Below are 14,184 nucleotides of genomic sequence, written 5' to 3'. Positions count from 1 at the left end.
TAAAAATATATTTTTAATTATAGAATAGCTTTAAATTTATAGAAAAACCTCAGATAGTATGAAGAGTTCCCATGCACCCTATCCACAGTTACCCCTATTGTTAACGTCTTCTGTTAGTAGGGCATAGTTGTCATGATTAATTAACTAATATGGATACAATATGATCAATTAAGGTCAATCCTTCATTCCAATTTCCTTCATTTTTACCTGATGTCTATTTTCTGGTCCAGGATCCCATCCTGGACACCACATTTCATTTAGTTGTTAAGTCTCTGGGCTATGACAGTGTCTCGAGACTTTCCTTATTTCTTATGACTCTGACACTTTTGAAGAGTACTGGTCAGGAGTTTTGTAGAATGTCCCTCAATTGAAATGTTTCTGCTATTTTCCTCATGATTGGATAGAGGTTATTTGTTCTGTGGAAGAAAAGCACAGAGGTAAAATCCCATTCTCATCACATCATATCAAAGGTGTGCGCTATCAGCATGGCTTATCACTATGGATGTTGGCCTTGAGGTAGGGTTTTCAGGTTTCTCCACTCTCATTTTTCCCTTCTTTTCATAATATATTCTTTGGAAGGGAGTCACTATGTGCAGCTTGAATTGCCTTTTTTTCTTTTTTTTGAAACAGGGTCTTACTCTGTCGCCCAGGCTGGAGTTCAGTTGCACAATCATAGGTCACTGCAGCCTCGACCTCCTGGGCTCAAGCAATCCTCCCACCTCTTGAGTAGCTGGGACCACAGGCACATGACACCATGCCTAGCTTCTTCTTTTTTAAAAAAAAAAATTTTTGTAGAGACAGAATCTCCCTAGGTTGCCTAGGCTGGTCTCAAACTCCTGGACTCAAGCAACCCTCCCATCTTGGCCTCCCAAAGTGCTGGGATTATAGGGGTGAGCCCACTGCACCCAGCCAAGTTGCCTTTTATTAGGCCTTCAGTTAATTTGCTTTTTCTGCGGATCAGCAGATAACAATACAAACTTTCTCATATAGGATAAAATAACACAGTGATCAAATCATGTATTGGAATTATGAATAAGATCACCCCACAACTGTAGGTTGTGAACTATGTGGGACAGTTGGAAGAAAAGTACAATTCAAGGGAAAAGCAACATTATCTGATTCTCTGCCACCAGCAATAACTATCAATTGACCTTGTGAGGCAACTTGTACTTGTTTTACCTCCCCAGCACTCTCAGATGACAATCTATGTCTGAAAAATGTGGTAAATCGCTTGATGAGCTTCTGCTTTGGTTCCTAGAAGAGCTCAGCTTACGCAGTCTCTGTTCTGTGGCAGTCCCAGCTTCTGGAGCAGCACAGGTAAGTCCTGGACATGAACAGGGGCAGCAGAAAGAGGACTAAGTAAAGAATCCCAGCGTCATACTTCAATACCAAACAGGGAGCACCTTGATTTACTGGATGGAAGTAAATCAGATCATTCTCTATGTCACAGGATTATTGTAAGCATCAATTCGGATGGTATAATTTGTTTCACAAACACGAATATTTAGGTTAATGACAATGTACCTAAGCAGAGCTAACCAGGAAAATGTTATGAGACATCTAGGGTTAGGGGGAATTCCAAGGTTGTTAATCATTGCCAACTCAGCAATTAAGACTTTCTGTGTACTGAGTGATTTGAACACATGCTCTCATTTAAGCTTCAGAATTCCTCAGGGAGCTTATTATATTATTACTATGCTTATACCCACTTTATAAATAAGCACGTTGAGGTTAGTCAGGCAAATGGTCAGAGTGCCAGGTATTGAATTCAGGAGTGTCTTACTCAAAATTGCATGCTCTGATAACCCCTAGTACATCGAACACTCCCAAGAATTTTTGCCCATCCTGACAGTGTGCATGAAAGTGAATGAGAACAAACAGCAATTCTAGGTGGAGATTTTCACAGTTTTAATGATACCCATATAGTTGCCAGCATGTACCCAAACTGGTGGAATTTGGTTGATTTTTTTAAATACATCTGTTCAAATTCAGCAAAGCTACTGTTGGCTTCCTACTGATATTTTTTTTTTTTTTTTTTTTTTTTTGAGACGGAGTCTCGCTCTGTCGCCCAGGCTGGAGTGCAGTGGCCGGATCTCAGCTCACTGCAAGCTCCGCCTCCCGGGTTCACGCCATTCTCCTGCCTCAGCCTCCCGAGTAGCTGGGACTACAGGCGCCCGCCACCTCGCCCGGCTAGTTTTTTGTATTTTTTAGTGGAGACGGGGTTTCACCATGTTAGCCCATGTTGGGATGGTCTCGATCTCCTGACCTCGTGATCCGCCCGTCTCGGCCTCCCAAAGTGCTGGGATTACAGTCTTGAGCCACCGCGCCCGGCCTGATATTTTTTTAAAAATCTGATTTAACTTATTTTTTTCTTTGCATTTCAACCCCTGGTTTAAGTGCAGAGTTTAGGAAGCTTTTCTTACTAAGTGTTTAGCTGTTAATTATGAGGTCTGAGGCACCATATCTGCTGTGTCTGGGTAACAGAAGCAGAATTAAATATTACCAAAATAATGCTCCATGGCTGGGAGGATCAAGAACTTAGAAACACTGATCCAACCTGCTGAAAGGATGGCTTGATGTAGCCACGGAATTTGGATGTAGATTATCTGAATTCCTAGACTGCACCCAACTGTGGTCACCATCATTGCAGCAGCACCACTTTATGAGCCCTGAAAAGACAAAGATTAGTCAGAGGTGTGCTGGAGGACAGCCCATATCACATGTGTCCCCTCTGGACTCTAAGGCCAGTGACATCACATTGGTAGCATGATATCAACCATGGAGGATGTATTTACACCACAGGAATCAGCAAATGCTACAAATCAGGCCCTTTTTTTCCAGAAAGCTGATTATTAAACACTTACCAGCATACTACTGGTTTAAATTCATAGACTTGGCAATTTTTAATGTGGCCTAATAAAACCTAAACCAGTTTGCTGTGCCTTGTTCAGGCTCACTCTGAGATACGATACTGGTTTCTTGTACATTTTATCCACCAAGTTAGTCACTCAGCCCAAGTTTGCTGAGCACTTAATACATGCCTCCTTGTGCACCAGATGTAGTTCCACTGAGCAGCAGCCAGATTGACCAGAATCATCACAGAAGGGCCTGATGTCCTAGGCAGGGATTCAAAGCTAAAGTTTCCAGTGCATGCATCATCCTTGTCACCGTGAAGCAAAGGCTGGCTACTGAGATTTGTGTGGTTTTCAGTATTGCCCATCAATTTATTTCAGGCAGCCCTACAATACTGTATGATGAAATGCTTTCCAGTTATACTTTTTAAAGCCGCTGCTGCATGGGCATAGTGTACTGTGGGAGATTCAAGGGTAAATCAATCAAAGATGCATCCTCAAGGGGTTCATCCTCTACAATGGGAAATGTAGCATGGACACAGTCGCCTATCATGCAGAATAAAAAATGACCGGCTCCCAAAGGGACACCCTGATGGATAAATGCCATGAATAAAATGCCATGTGGGTTCTGAGAGTAAGACACTGCTTCCACTTGGTGCCTGAGGGAACTCAGGGAAGGCTCTCACATGAAGCTCATGGCCCATTCCTACAGGAAGGAGAAGAAGGTGTCCTTCCATAAGACCATTTTAAAAAGGGAGGGGGAAACAAATGGACAACACAGGAACCTAGAGACATTTGCTCTTGCCCTTTGACGATGAGGACATCAGTCTAGATGGTAACAACTTCTACATCAAATAGATTCAATTGTTACAGTGTTGGTTTCAAAAAACACTCAACATGAATTTTTCTTGCTTCTGCCTTTTGATCCAAATCCCAGATCTAAAATTTCTGTAAATCTGACTGGAACAAGGCAGCCTGGAGCTAATGAAATTGCCAAGGTGGCCTAGCAGGGCCGGAAGTAATCTTAGGAGGGTGCTGTCTTTCTTGTGCCACCATCTCCTGAGGGGAGGATATTTGGAGTCTCTCCATTTCTGACCCCGCAACCAGATGGAAGGAAGGCTGACCAGCCCAGAGTCTGCCCCACTGGAAGTCACTCTCCAGTCTCCTACAAAGCTGACTCCAGGGTCTTCATCCCACTTCAGAAGGAACATTAAAAATTGAGAGAATTTGATTTGAAGCCTAAATGACTATTTCCAAATTTAAATATTCGTGACCTTTCTGATCTTCAGTCCCCCTGATCCAGGAAATGAGAGGTTTGGACTCACCAATGCATAAGGTGTTGTGCTGTGCTAACAATATAGAGTAAGATAAATCATTGAACTGAGTTGGTATCTTCTGTTTTTTTCCAAAGTGGTAATTCTGAGTAGCTCTCCAGATTCATTATCCAATTAACTAGTAGAGATGTAAAACCTTGCATTTGTTCAACAAAGCATTTTTCTGAAGGCAAACACTATTTAAATCAACTTATATATACAAAAAAGTTTGGAGATATTTGCCCCCTTCATCTCTGGTATTCTCTTGACCCCACTGTTGTTTCTGCTTATCCACTGTTCTTGAATGCCTGGAGTCATTCTGCAAATAGCCATTGCTTTACTAGATCATCATCACTCACAGAGAATAACCAGATGTCCTCTGAGCCATTTGTCCAAAATGACAGTAATATTTTATGAAGGGCAATGACAAGCAACATGTTTCTGAATTTCATTTAGCATATTGAGCTTAAACAGTGCAAACTGGAGGTCCAGTTTTCCTCCAAGATTACCCAAGGGAAGGAGAGAGGAAACACCAGTGTTGAGGACTTACTAAGTGCTGGATACCGTGATAGCTACTTTGCATATATTGCCGATTCATTCATTTGGAAAGGTGGGGATGAATACTGTGGCATTCAAAAATCGTTCCAAGGTACTTAAAGTTGGAGACAATTCTGTGTGACAAATGATACAATCTGGGGTAAACACAGACCATTTTTGCCAGTGAAAACTAGAGAGAAACTGAAACATGAAGAATAATTCAAAGTAAGCAAGCTATAGGGAGGGGGAGGCATTCCAGAAAACAAATCGGAAGTAGAGAAAAAATAAAAATCCATCTATTTTTAAATAATAAATGTCTGATATGATTGAACAATTCATAAATATTCATTTATGACACTGATTTCCAAGGCTTTCCATAACCACTTTGGTCCAAATATTGGCATGTTTTTTAATTGTGCACATAGTCACTAAACATTTTTGCCATCTACAAGTAGAGCAATAATTGAATACATATGTGCTAATTTATATACATTTTCACATTCAACCTTACAGAACCCTGTGTGGGAGAAAAAGCAGAGGCATAAACCTTTGTTTTCAATTATGTGAGGCTCAATAGACTTCATTGCATTTCATTTGATGCTCAATTTAACTTTGAACAAAGGGAGTATTCCTTCCATTTTACAGATAGGGAAACAGACTCAGCAAGGTGAGCACCATAGCCAGGGTCAAATAGCCAGAAGACAGAGGATGAGACCAAGCTCTAGACATGCAGGCTTTAAGAGACTTTAACTATACAAATGCTGTCTAAAAACACCATGACCACCTTAAGAAGTAGTCAAGGTCCCCCTCACCAGGAATGTTCTAGCAGAGGTTGAGCATGGACAGTGGTCAGTGTATTGTAGAAAAGATATCTCCCTGCCAGGAGCAGTGGCTCATGCCTGTAATCCCAGCACTTTGGGAGGCTGAGGCAGGCGGATCACCTGAGGTCAGGAGTTTGAGACCAGCCTGACCAACATGGCAAAACCACGTCTCTACTAAAAATACAATATTAGCTGGGCATGGTGGCGCATGCCTGTAATCCCAGCTACTCAGGAGGTTGAGGCAAGAGAATCACTTGAACCTGGGAGGTGGAGGTTGCAGTGAGCTGAGATCATGCCATTACACTCCAGTCTGGGCAACAAGAGCAAAACTCTGCCCCCTCCATGCCCCGCCTCTCTGCCGCCAAAAAAGAAAAGATATTCTCATTAGGATGAAATCCAGAGGAAATAGCCTCTCAGGTCTTTTCAAACTTCCCAGTTCGTCAGATGAACAGTCACAGTGGTCATTAAGACTGTTCACAAATATTCTGGTTCTACCCTCCTTCTGGGCATACGAAAAGTAGGTATGTCACACATCTTGTTTTGGCCAGTGAAATGTAAGCAGAAGTGATGCATGTCACTTAAGAGCTAAGCTTAAAGAGTGAGGCACAACTCATCTTACTTTATCTCCACTGCTTTGGTGGTCATGAGGCAGGTGTCAAGTCGGGGTCTCCTTTGCTTGGGTCTCTGAATAATCTCAGTGATGATCTGAGGCCCCTGCTGAGCAGCAGTGAACATGCAGCATGAGCAGGAATGAAACTTCAGTGGTTTTAAATAACTGAGACTGGAGGATTTTGTTACCTCAGCAGAGCCCAGCTTATCCTGACTGATACAGTGGCATTTTAGATCTGAATTCTTCAGAGACAACCCCTAGATCTGACTTCCTATATTCTTGAGTTTAGCGGGTAAGGCACTCAGTCCTTGCTGAGCAGTTCTGTAAGGTTAAGCTAGTGACACAGACCAAATGAAACCATTTCTTTTTATTTCTTTTTTTTTTTTTTTTTTTTTTTTCGGCAGATCTCATTCTGTTGCCCAGGCTGTAGTGCAGTGGCATGATCTTGGCTCACTGCAACCTCTGCCTTCCAGGTTCAAGCAATTCTCCTGCCTCAGCCTCTCAAGTAGCTGAGATTACAGGCACCCACCACCACGCCTGGCTAATTTTTGTATTTTTATTGGAGATGGAGTTTTACCATATTGGCCAGGCTGGTCTCGAATTCCTGACCTCAGGTGATCCGCTTGCCTCGGCCTCCCAAAGTGCTGGGATTACAAGTGTGAGCCATCACGCCCAGCCATGAAACACTTTCTAAGTTGAGAGTGAGAGAGGTGAGAAGAAAGAATCATAGCAGAGGAGGGGTGTTTCCGTTCAAGGAGTGGAATTATCCTGGAAATCACCTGGGCACAAAATTCAGTAATTTACCACTGCTGCATTCTCTTAATTCCCAAGAGAAAAGCAGAGCGCTTTCTTTCTAGAAAAATATTGACCTTTTCTCTCACACAGACAGACTAGCAGCAATTTAACTATGATTCCTGTAGCTCATCCCCCAGGACATCAGCTGTGCAAGGGAGAATATTGATTTTTATCTTCTTAAAAAATAAACTTGCTAAAATAAGCACGGTGGTGATGATTTTGCTTTTGCTTTATTTTTAATGTAAAGGCAGGTTGAATTTTTTAAAGATAGACAATGAATTACAGGATCAAGATTATATGAAAGGGATGGAAATGTTTGAGCTTTCAGACAGCAGATCCAGCAAGAATAACATCCACCACTTTACTTTTGTATCCTGGGACAGCAGATGCTTTAAATATAGATGCAATTCAGTCTGTCTTAATGAGCTTCAGATCTGCATCTCTGGGCAGTTCCAGCAGGGCATAACGCTCACTGGGAAAAGAGGTTGTCTGGAGGCTTGGGTGGACCTAATTGATGTTTCCAAGTGTCTAGTCCAACAGTCCTGCTTCATTTGTGTGTGTTCCAGTGCACAGCCAGCTACGAAGGCCACAGAGTCAGAAATTGCTGCTGCCTAGGAAGAGTTCAAGCAAAAAAGTTGCGTGGAGTTGACAAAATTCACAGCCAGGGATTCCAAAGGCGACCACCCCCTTCCTTTAATCCGTGCATACAACTTCTAGTAAAATGGGCTCCAAAACAACAGAAGATCATTTCTGGCGTTACTCCATTCTTATGTCTCACGAGATTTTACTCTGGTTCATCCCACAAACAATGAACCACTTGGCAGGCCACAATAACATTAGTTGGAACTTTTTAGACCATTTAAGTCATTGCTCACCCTTAAAGTCTAGAATCTATTCACTGAAAAGGGCTGCCAGCCTTGTGTAGAAGCTCCATTTTTTAACGTAGGCACCCTTACTCATTGAGTTGATTTCAAAAAACATGAGCAAGGAGTGTCTGGTCACCCCTCATTTTTCAAGATATTATTCCTCCCAGGTAACTTCAACATGACCCTCTAAATGAGGTCTATGGGGGTTACTTTTAACATATCATTCCCTGACCAGGCTAGAAATACGGTATATAATTTTTATTAAAGCGTATGCTCACTTGTGCTGATGCAGAATTCCTGCTTCTACTCCCACCTGAAAGCCAAAAAACTGCCCACTACATAGCTGGAGAAGTTGAGGATGGGGAAAAAAGGACAGCCACACGAAGACTGTATAAATGTTTCATTGCAGCAAAACAGAATTTGTCATTCCATGAACCTTCCCTATGTAATATAATTTTTCTTAAAATGTTGTCATGATCCAGTTGTCATGCCCTGCTGGGGGCTGGTCCACTTCTTTCCTAGAGCAGCTGATTAAGTCCACATCATGACCATTCCCCTTAAGGGACTCCCATACTCCAGGTTCATGATGCACCTTTCCTATGTACCCCAGGGTCAGGTACCAGACAATAGCAACAGCCACTCTACCCTAGAGCCCACAAAATTATTTAAATGAGCCCGTGAGACCCGGCTAACCCACCCTCCCCTTGCCATACAGAAACAGACCCTATAGCTCCAGCTCTGTTATCCTGTCCCTAGGAGCAACCCCCTGTGGAATTCTGCCTGGAAGCCTTCTCTTATTCAGAGCTGTAAGTGGCAAAGAGTTCTACCTTTCAACTCTCTGAGTGCCAGTGTGATGTCTCCCACCATCAAAAGAACCTTTTAAATTGTATAAAACACCCCGAAGAACTGAGTAGATCCACCTCTTCACAAAGTCCTCTCCCAGATCAAGAAGATCAAACACACAGGCCTGTTCTAGCCCCAGCTGCACAGCCATTTGGGCTTCCTTGACCAATTAGAACATTCAAACAGCTTGCTGGGAACTAGTTAAGACAGCTAAGTGAGCACTACCCTAGACAGCCAGGTTCACACACTTCACATTAGTAGCTTCATCTACTGCTCTTTGGACAAATAGAAGTTGTGTCTATTTTCATTCCCCCCTTTAACTAGTGTATAGCAGAGTTCTTGTCATATAGCAGGTGTTCAATAAATGCATGTTGAATGAATGAAATGCAGGGCAAAAAAAAAAAAAAGCCACAGAAAAACTAGCCATTCATTCAGAAATTCGACACATATTTAATGACTGTCTACCATATTTCAGGCACCTGGGTTTCGGAAGTGATGATAACACTGTGCACTTTTATATCCAAAAGGCTACTAGCAACATGCCAACATTAGCTAGTTCTTGCTAGGGGGCATGCCATTCAGTGATTTAATTCAATGCTTATTTGAGTGCAAGGCTCACCTCCTGAATGGACCATTCCCTGACCTCCCCAGGAGAGGCATCTATCATCCAGTATTATATCCATTTGCTGACCTTGAGCCCCCTGAGAGCAAGGACCATCTCTAATGCATCTTCATATCCCCATATCCCTTTAGCAGAGTGAAGCTCAGGACATAGAAAGTGCCCAACAAGTGCTGGTGGAATGAGTGGATGATAAATAAATAAATTCCCTACCAAGTGCCTCCTGCTGTGTGCATGCTGAGAGGTGATGGAGGTGGAGATGATGCTAAGGCACTGGTTCTCAGACTTGAGTGGACATCAGAATTCCCTGGAGAATTTGCTAAAACACAGAGTGCTGTGTTCCAAACCCCATCTCTGATTCTGTAGGTCTGGGAGGAAGCCTGAGAATGGGCATTTCACACAAGTTCTCAGGCGATGCTGCAGATGCAAGGATCACACTGTGAGAGCTGCTGGTCTGAAGGAAGAAGTTGATGTGGCTCCCCTGATGTCAGGGAGCCTACTATGAACTTATGCTTCCATACAGGAAACAAGGAGGAAAAAACTGTCAGGCTGCTGATGATAGCAAGTTCATTAAAAAATATTCCACAAACAGTACAGTGGACACAATAAATAGGAGATATATCAAAGCAGACTCCATTAATGTCTTTCAAAGAAAGGGAAACAAATCCTAAGAAGCTGAATGATTTGTCAGAGGGCAAATCACAAGCAGGCTGGACAGGTGCAAGAGAAACGCTTGCCCGTGTGCACCAAGTGACATGTGCAAAAGTGTCCATGTCTTTATTCATGATCAGCTCAAACTGACTACCATCAAATTTCTATCAACAGTAAAATGAATAGATAAAGTGGGGTATATATACAAAGGAACATTACACAGAGATTTTTTAAACAACTACAGCTAAACGCAGCAACATCAATGAATCTCACCAATGCTGGGTGAAAGAAGTCAGACACAGAAGAGTACGTTCTGTTTAATTCTATTTATACAAACTTCGAAGAGAGACAACACTAATCCATCTTGGAGATCAGGGTGGTCACTTCGGGGGAGCACAGGAGGAAAATAACTGGAAGGGGAACTGAGAAAGTTTCTGGGGTACTGTGATGTTTTAACCCTTGTGAATATGCTCACAAAGTATACACACTTTGATATTTTCTCCATTTTTCTTCCTGTATGTTATACTTCAAAATACAGATTTGTTTTTTATTTAAAAAGGCAAAAGAAAAAAAAAAGTGGTTGAAAGGAAGAAAATAGAAGTGGAACTAAATCTGTGAGTCAACTCCCCATGCTAGGAGCTGGTACAGAATCCCCTCTCAGAGCAGCGAGGAAAGCAGTGGTGAGCTTTTCCAAAGAGGCAGAGAGGAATAGGGATCACTCCAGAAAGCTTATTCCAGGCCAATTCCATAGGCCCAGCAAGAGAGGCGGTCATATCACCTTAAAAATGAAATAATCTAAATTGATCTTAGATATGAGAATCGTAGAGCTGGAACATACCTAGAAAATCATGGAAGTTCAGAAGATTTTCTAACAAAATTTCTTAGCATCTTTCACATAAACCAACTCAGGATTTCTCTCGGCTGGGAGCTTGGTGAGGTGGGCCAGAGACAGATGCCTTTTCTTGGCTCAACTTCCTCCCCTATAAAAATGTTTTCTTATTGGGTCATGTAACCCTTCTCACTTTTGAGGAAGACAAGGCTTTATGTAGGTCTCGATCCAGAAGATAATGCATTCTTTTTTCTAAAGCCCATTGTTCAGATACATTTTTACAAACTACAAAGAAACCGGAGCACTCCAGAAGTGTGGAGACCAAATCTTTCCTTGGGAGATCAGACTGTGTTTGTCCCAACATTTCTGTAAGCCAAGCAGCCCACCAGCTCTGCAGGCTGTTGTGAACATCTGGCTGGTTCAGAAATACAGCCTCCTAACTGAGCTATTACAGTAAATGGTCTAGACAGTGCGACTAGAACTCTTCACTTTTTTACACTTCATAAACCTGTATGTAAGTGTAGGTGAAGGCAGTCATAAATATAAAAGCCACCAGAGCGGAATGGCCTTTGATTCTTTGTTTATCACAGGCTAATTAAAACACAAGCTGAACATAACTCAGCTCTTTAATGGAGGTTACCAGATGTGTTATAACTTGACCCTGCTTGGTATGAAGTCCATGTATAATAACTATAATTTTTTATTTAGCATAGCAGCCCTGCTATAGTCGAGGGTGTGTCTTTCTTTTGATTACAAGGTCCACATTTTAAGGAGGGGGGAAGAGGATGGTTAACTACTGAGAACATGTTCTCTGGGTATTGAAACTATGATTAATATAAGCCCTGTCCAGGACTGAATTCCTGTATGCCCCGCGTACTATAGTTATGCACTGTGCCAGAGACACATTTTCACTGGAAGTATAATTACTGACTTTTAAAAGTCACCTTTCATCCCAAAGAACCCCAGCTCTCTCTAAAGCGTTAGAGAGCCATTACAAATTACAGTTAGAGTAATAGCTTCGACTATTCAGCCGTCACTTAAGAAACACTTCAGCTGCCTAGAGCAGGAAAGGTCAACCTTGCAGGGGCTGTTTCTGCTTAGTCGGGAAACCATGTGCATCTTTTTTCCAGTGGGATGGCCCTGGTGAATGGCCAAGGAACTCTGAGCATTTAGAATCTGCCACATATTACTCTGCATAGTGCCACAAGCATTTGGGCATCCAAGATACACAATTCCATAATGCTACTAGTGGGGTCAGAAGGGGCACTATTTCAACTGCCAGTTATAAGACAGCAGCCCCCAAATGCCAACCACTGACTCCAAATCTGTGGGAGACTCACCTGAACCCTAGACTCATTCCCAGTGAATATCAGCACCTGGAGGCCCCCACTACCAGGCACTTTAAACTCAACATTTCCAAAACGGAATGTATCATGTTATCGGGAAACCACCCTTGTGCCCCACAGCTCACTTTGCTAAATTCCAGCACCTCAGCTTTATTCTTGATTTCACCCTCTTTCTTCATACTCTACCTATACCCCAAATCTATCCATTCTACTGGTTACCCTCTGACTCATACTTCTGCCATTATCCTCCATCCAGTTCAGATTATCATTTTATCTCATTCTCTAAAACAAAGATTCTAAATCAAGGACAATTTCACACACTCTTTACCCTATCAAGGGACATGTGACAATGTCTGAGGACATTTTTGGATGTCACAACTGGGTGATGAGGAGGTGCTACTGTCAACTAATGATTAGAGGACTGGATGCTGCCAAAAATCCTACAATGCACAGAACAGCCCCCACAACAAAGAATTGTGACTCAAAAATGTCAGTAGCACCAAGGTTAAGAAACCTTGACCTAAGACATCTCCCTGTCAAGGTGCCAGGGCAAGCTTAATAAAATGCAAATCTTGACATGTAACTGCTACTCAAAACGCTTCAAATATTATTGCTCTTACAATAAAGCCCCCAATCTTTGGCATACTCCCCAAGGCCTTCACCATATGTGCCCACCCTGCCTTCTCATCCTAGTCTGGTATTGCTCTCACCAGCCTTCTCCCCAGGCTCCACACTCTAAATCCACCCCAAGGATCCACCCCAAGATCCTTTCACTTCCTTGAACTTCTTAAGTCTTTGCCTGAAATTCTCTGCCCATACTCACCAAGGAGTTCACTCATTCACCTTCAGATTTTAGCCTAGCCTAATATCCTATATGGAGTGTGGCCTAGACCCTCCCATAGTGCAGGCCTTTGTACTGTCCCTCGCCTTGACTGTACCTTACCATTGAGCCTCATGTGTGCTCCCTGTGTCAGGGGAGCTTGTCTGTCTGTGGCTGTATCTTGTGAAGGCACTTGAGGCACGTTCACAGAAATAATGAATACACAAGACCATATTATACAAGAGTTGATCTCTGGAGTATTTAGATTTGGGTGATTCATTTAAATAAAACCTCGTATCTTAAACAAATAGTTATCTACATTTTGACTTATTCATTAAATTGTTGTCTCACGTACTTGGAAAGGGCTTTAAGGTTATCTACTGTGACTTCCCCTCTGGTGCTCATGCCTTCTTTATATAACTGTCCTGTACATGTTCACATACACATGCACACACATACACACAGGACACATGCACATGTGTGCGCATGCATATGCATACAAGCACCATCAGAAGCACACACAAACACACATGCACATACCCACAGAGCCTGTGACAACCAACACTCCTAGTGACAAGGGATTCACCTGCTTTCAAATAATCAGATCCATATTTGGTAAAACTTTTAGAAAGTATTTATTAATACTGAACCTTCACGTGTCTCCCTTGTGTGTTAACTCCACTCATTAGTTTCAGCACTTTTAATGTTTCAGGACAAGTCAAACCCCTCTCTCTTCTACTTTACAGACCTTTAGCTGCTCTTGTTCCTTCCCCTCCTATAGTCTCTTGCCCAGTGTTTCTCTCTTTCTTGTCTGAACCAGCTCCATGTAGTCAAGTTCTGTCTTCAAGATAACTTTGGGACAGTTGTTAGCATCCCATGGCTAATTAGTCTCCCAAATTACCACCGAATCTGTAAGGAGTAATGTGGCAATATCCACCCAAATTTACAATGCACATGGCCTTTGGCTCAATAATGGACATTTCCAAAAACAATTTTTTTTCTTTTTTTGGAGACAGAGTCTCACTCTGTTGCCCAGGCTGGAGTGCAGTGGCACGATCTCTTCACTACAAGCTCTGCCTCCCGGGTTCACGCCATTCTCCTGCCTCAGCCTCCCGAGTAGCTGGGGCTACAGGTGCGCCTGCCACTACGTGGGTACATATACATCTACTATTTTTAGTAGAGACAGGGTTTCACTGTATTAGCCAGGATGGTCTCGATCTCCTGACCTCGTGATCTGCCCATCTCAGCCTCCCAAAGTGCTGGGATTACAGGCGTGAGCCAC

Source organism: Mandrillus leucophaeus, unplaced genomic scaffold, assembly GCF_000951045.1.
Source record: "Mandrillus leucophaeus isolate KB7577 unplaced genomic scaffold, Mleu.le_1.0 Scaffold91, whole genome shotgun sequence".
Taxonomy (NCBI): Eukaryota; Metazoa; Chordata; class Mammalia; order Primates; family Cercopithecidae; genus Mandrillus; species Mandrillus leucophaeus.
Note: the sequence above shows the minus strand (reverse complement) of the source record.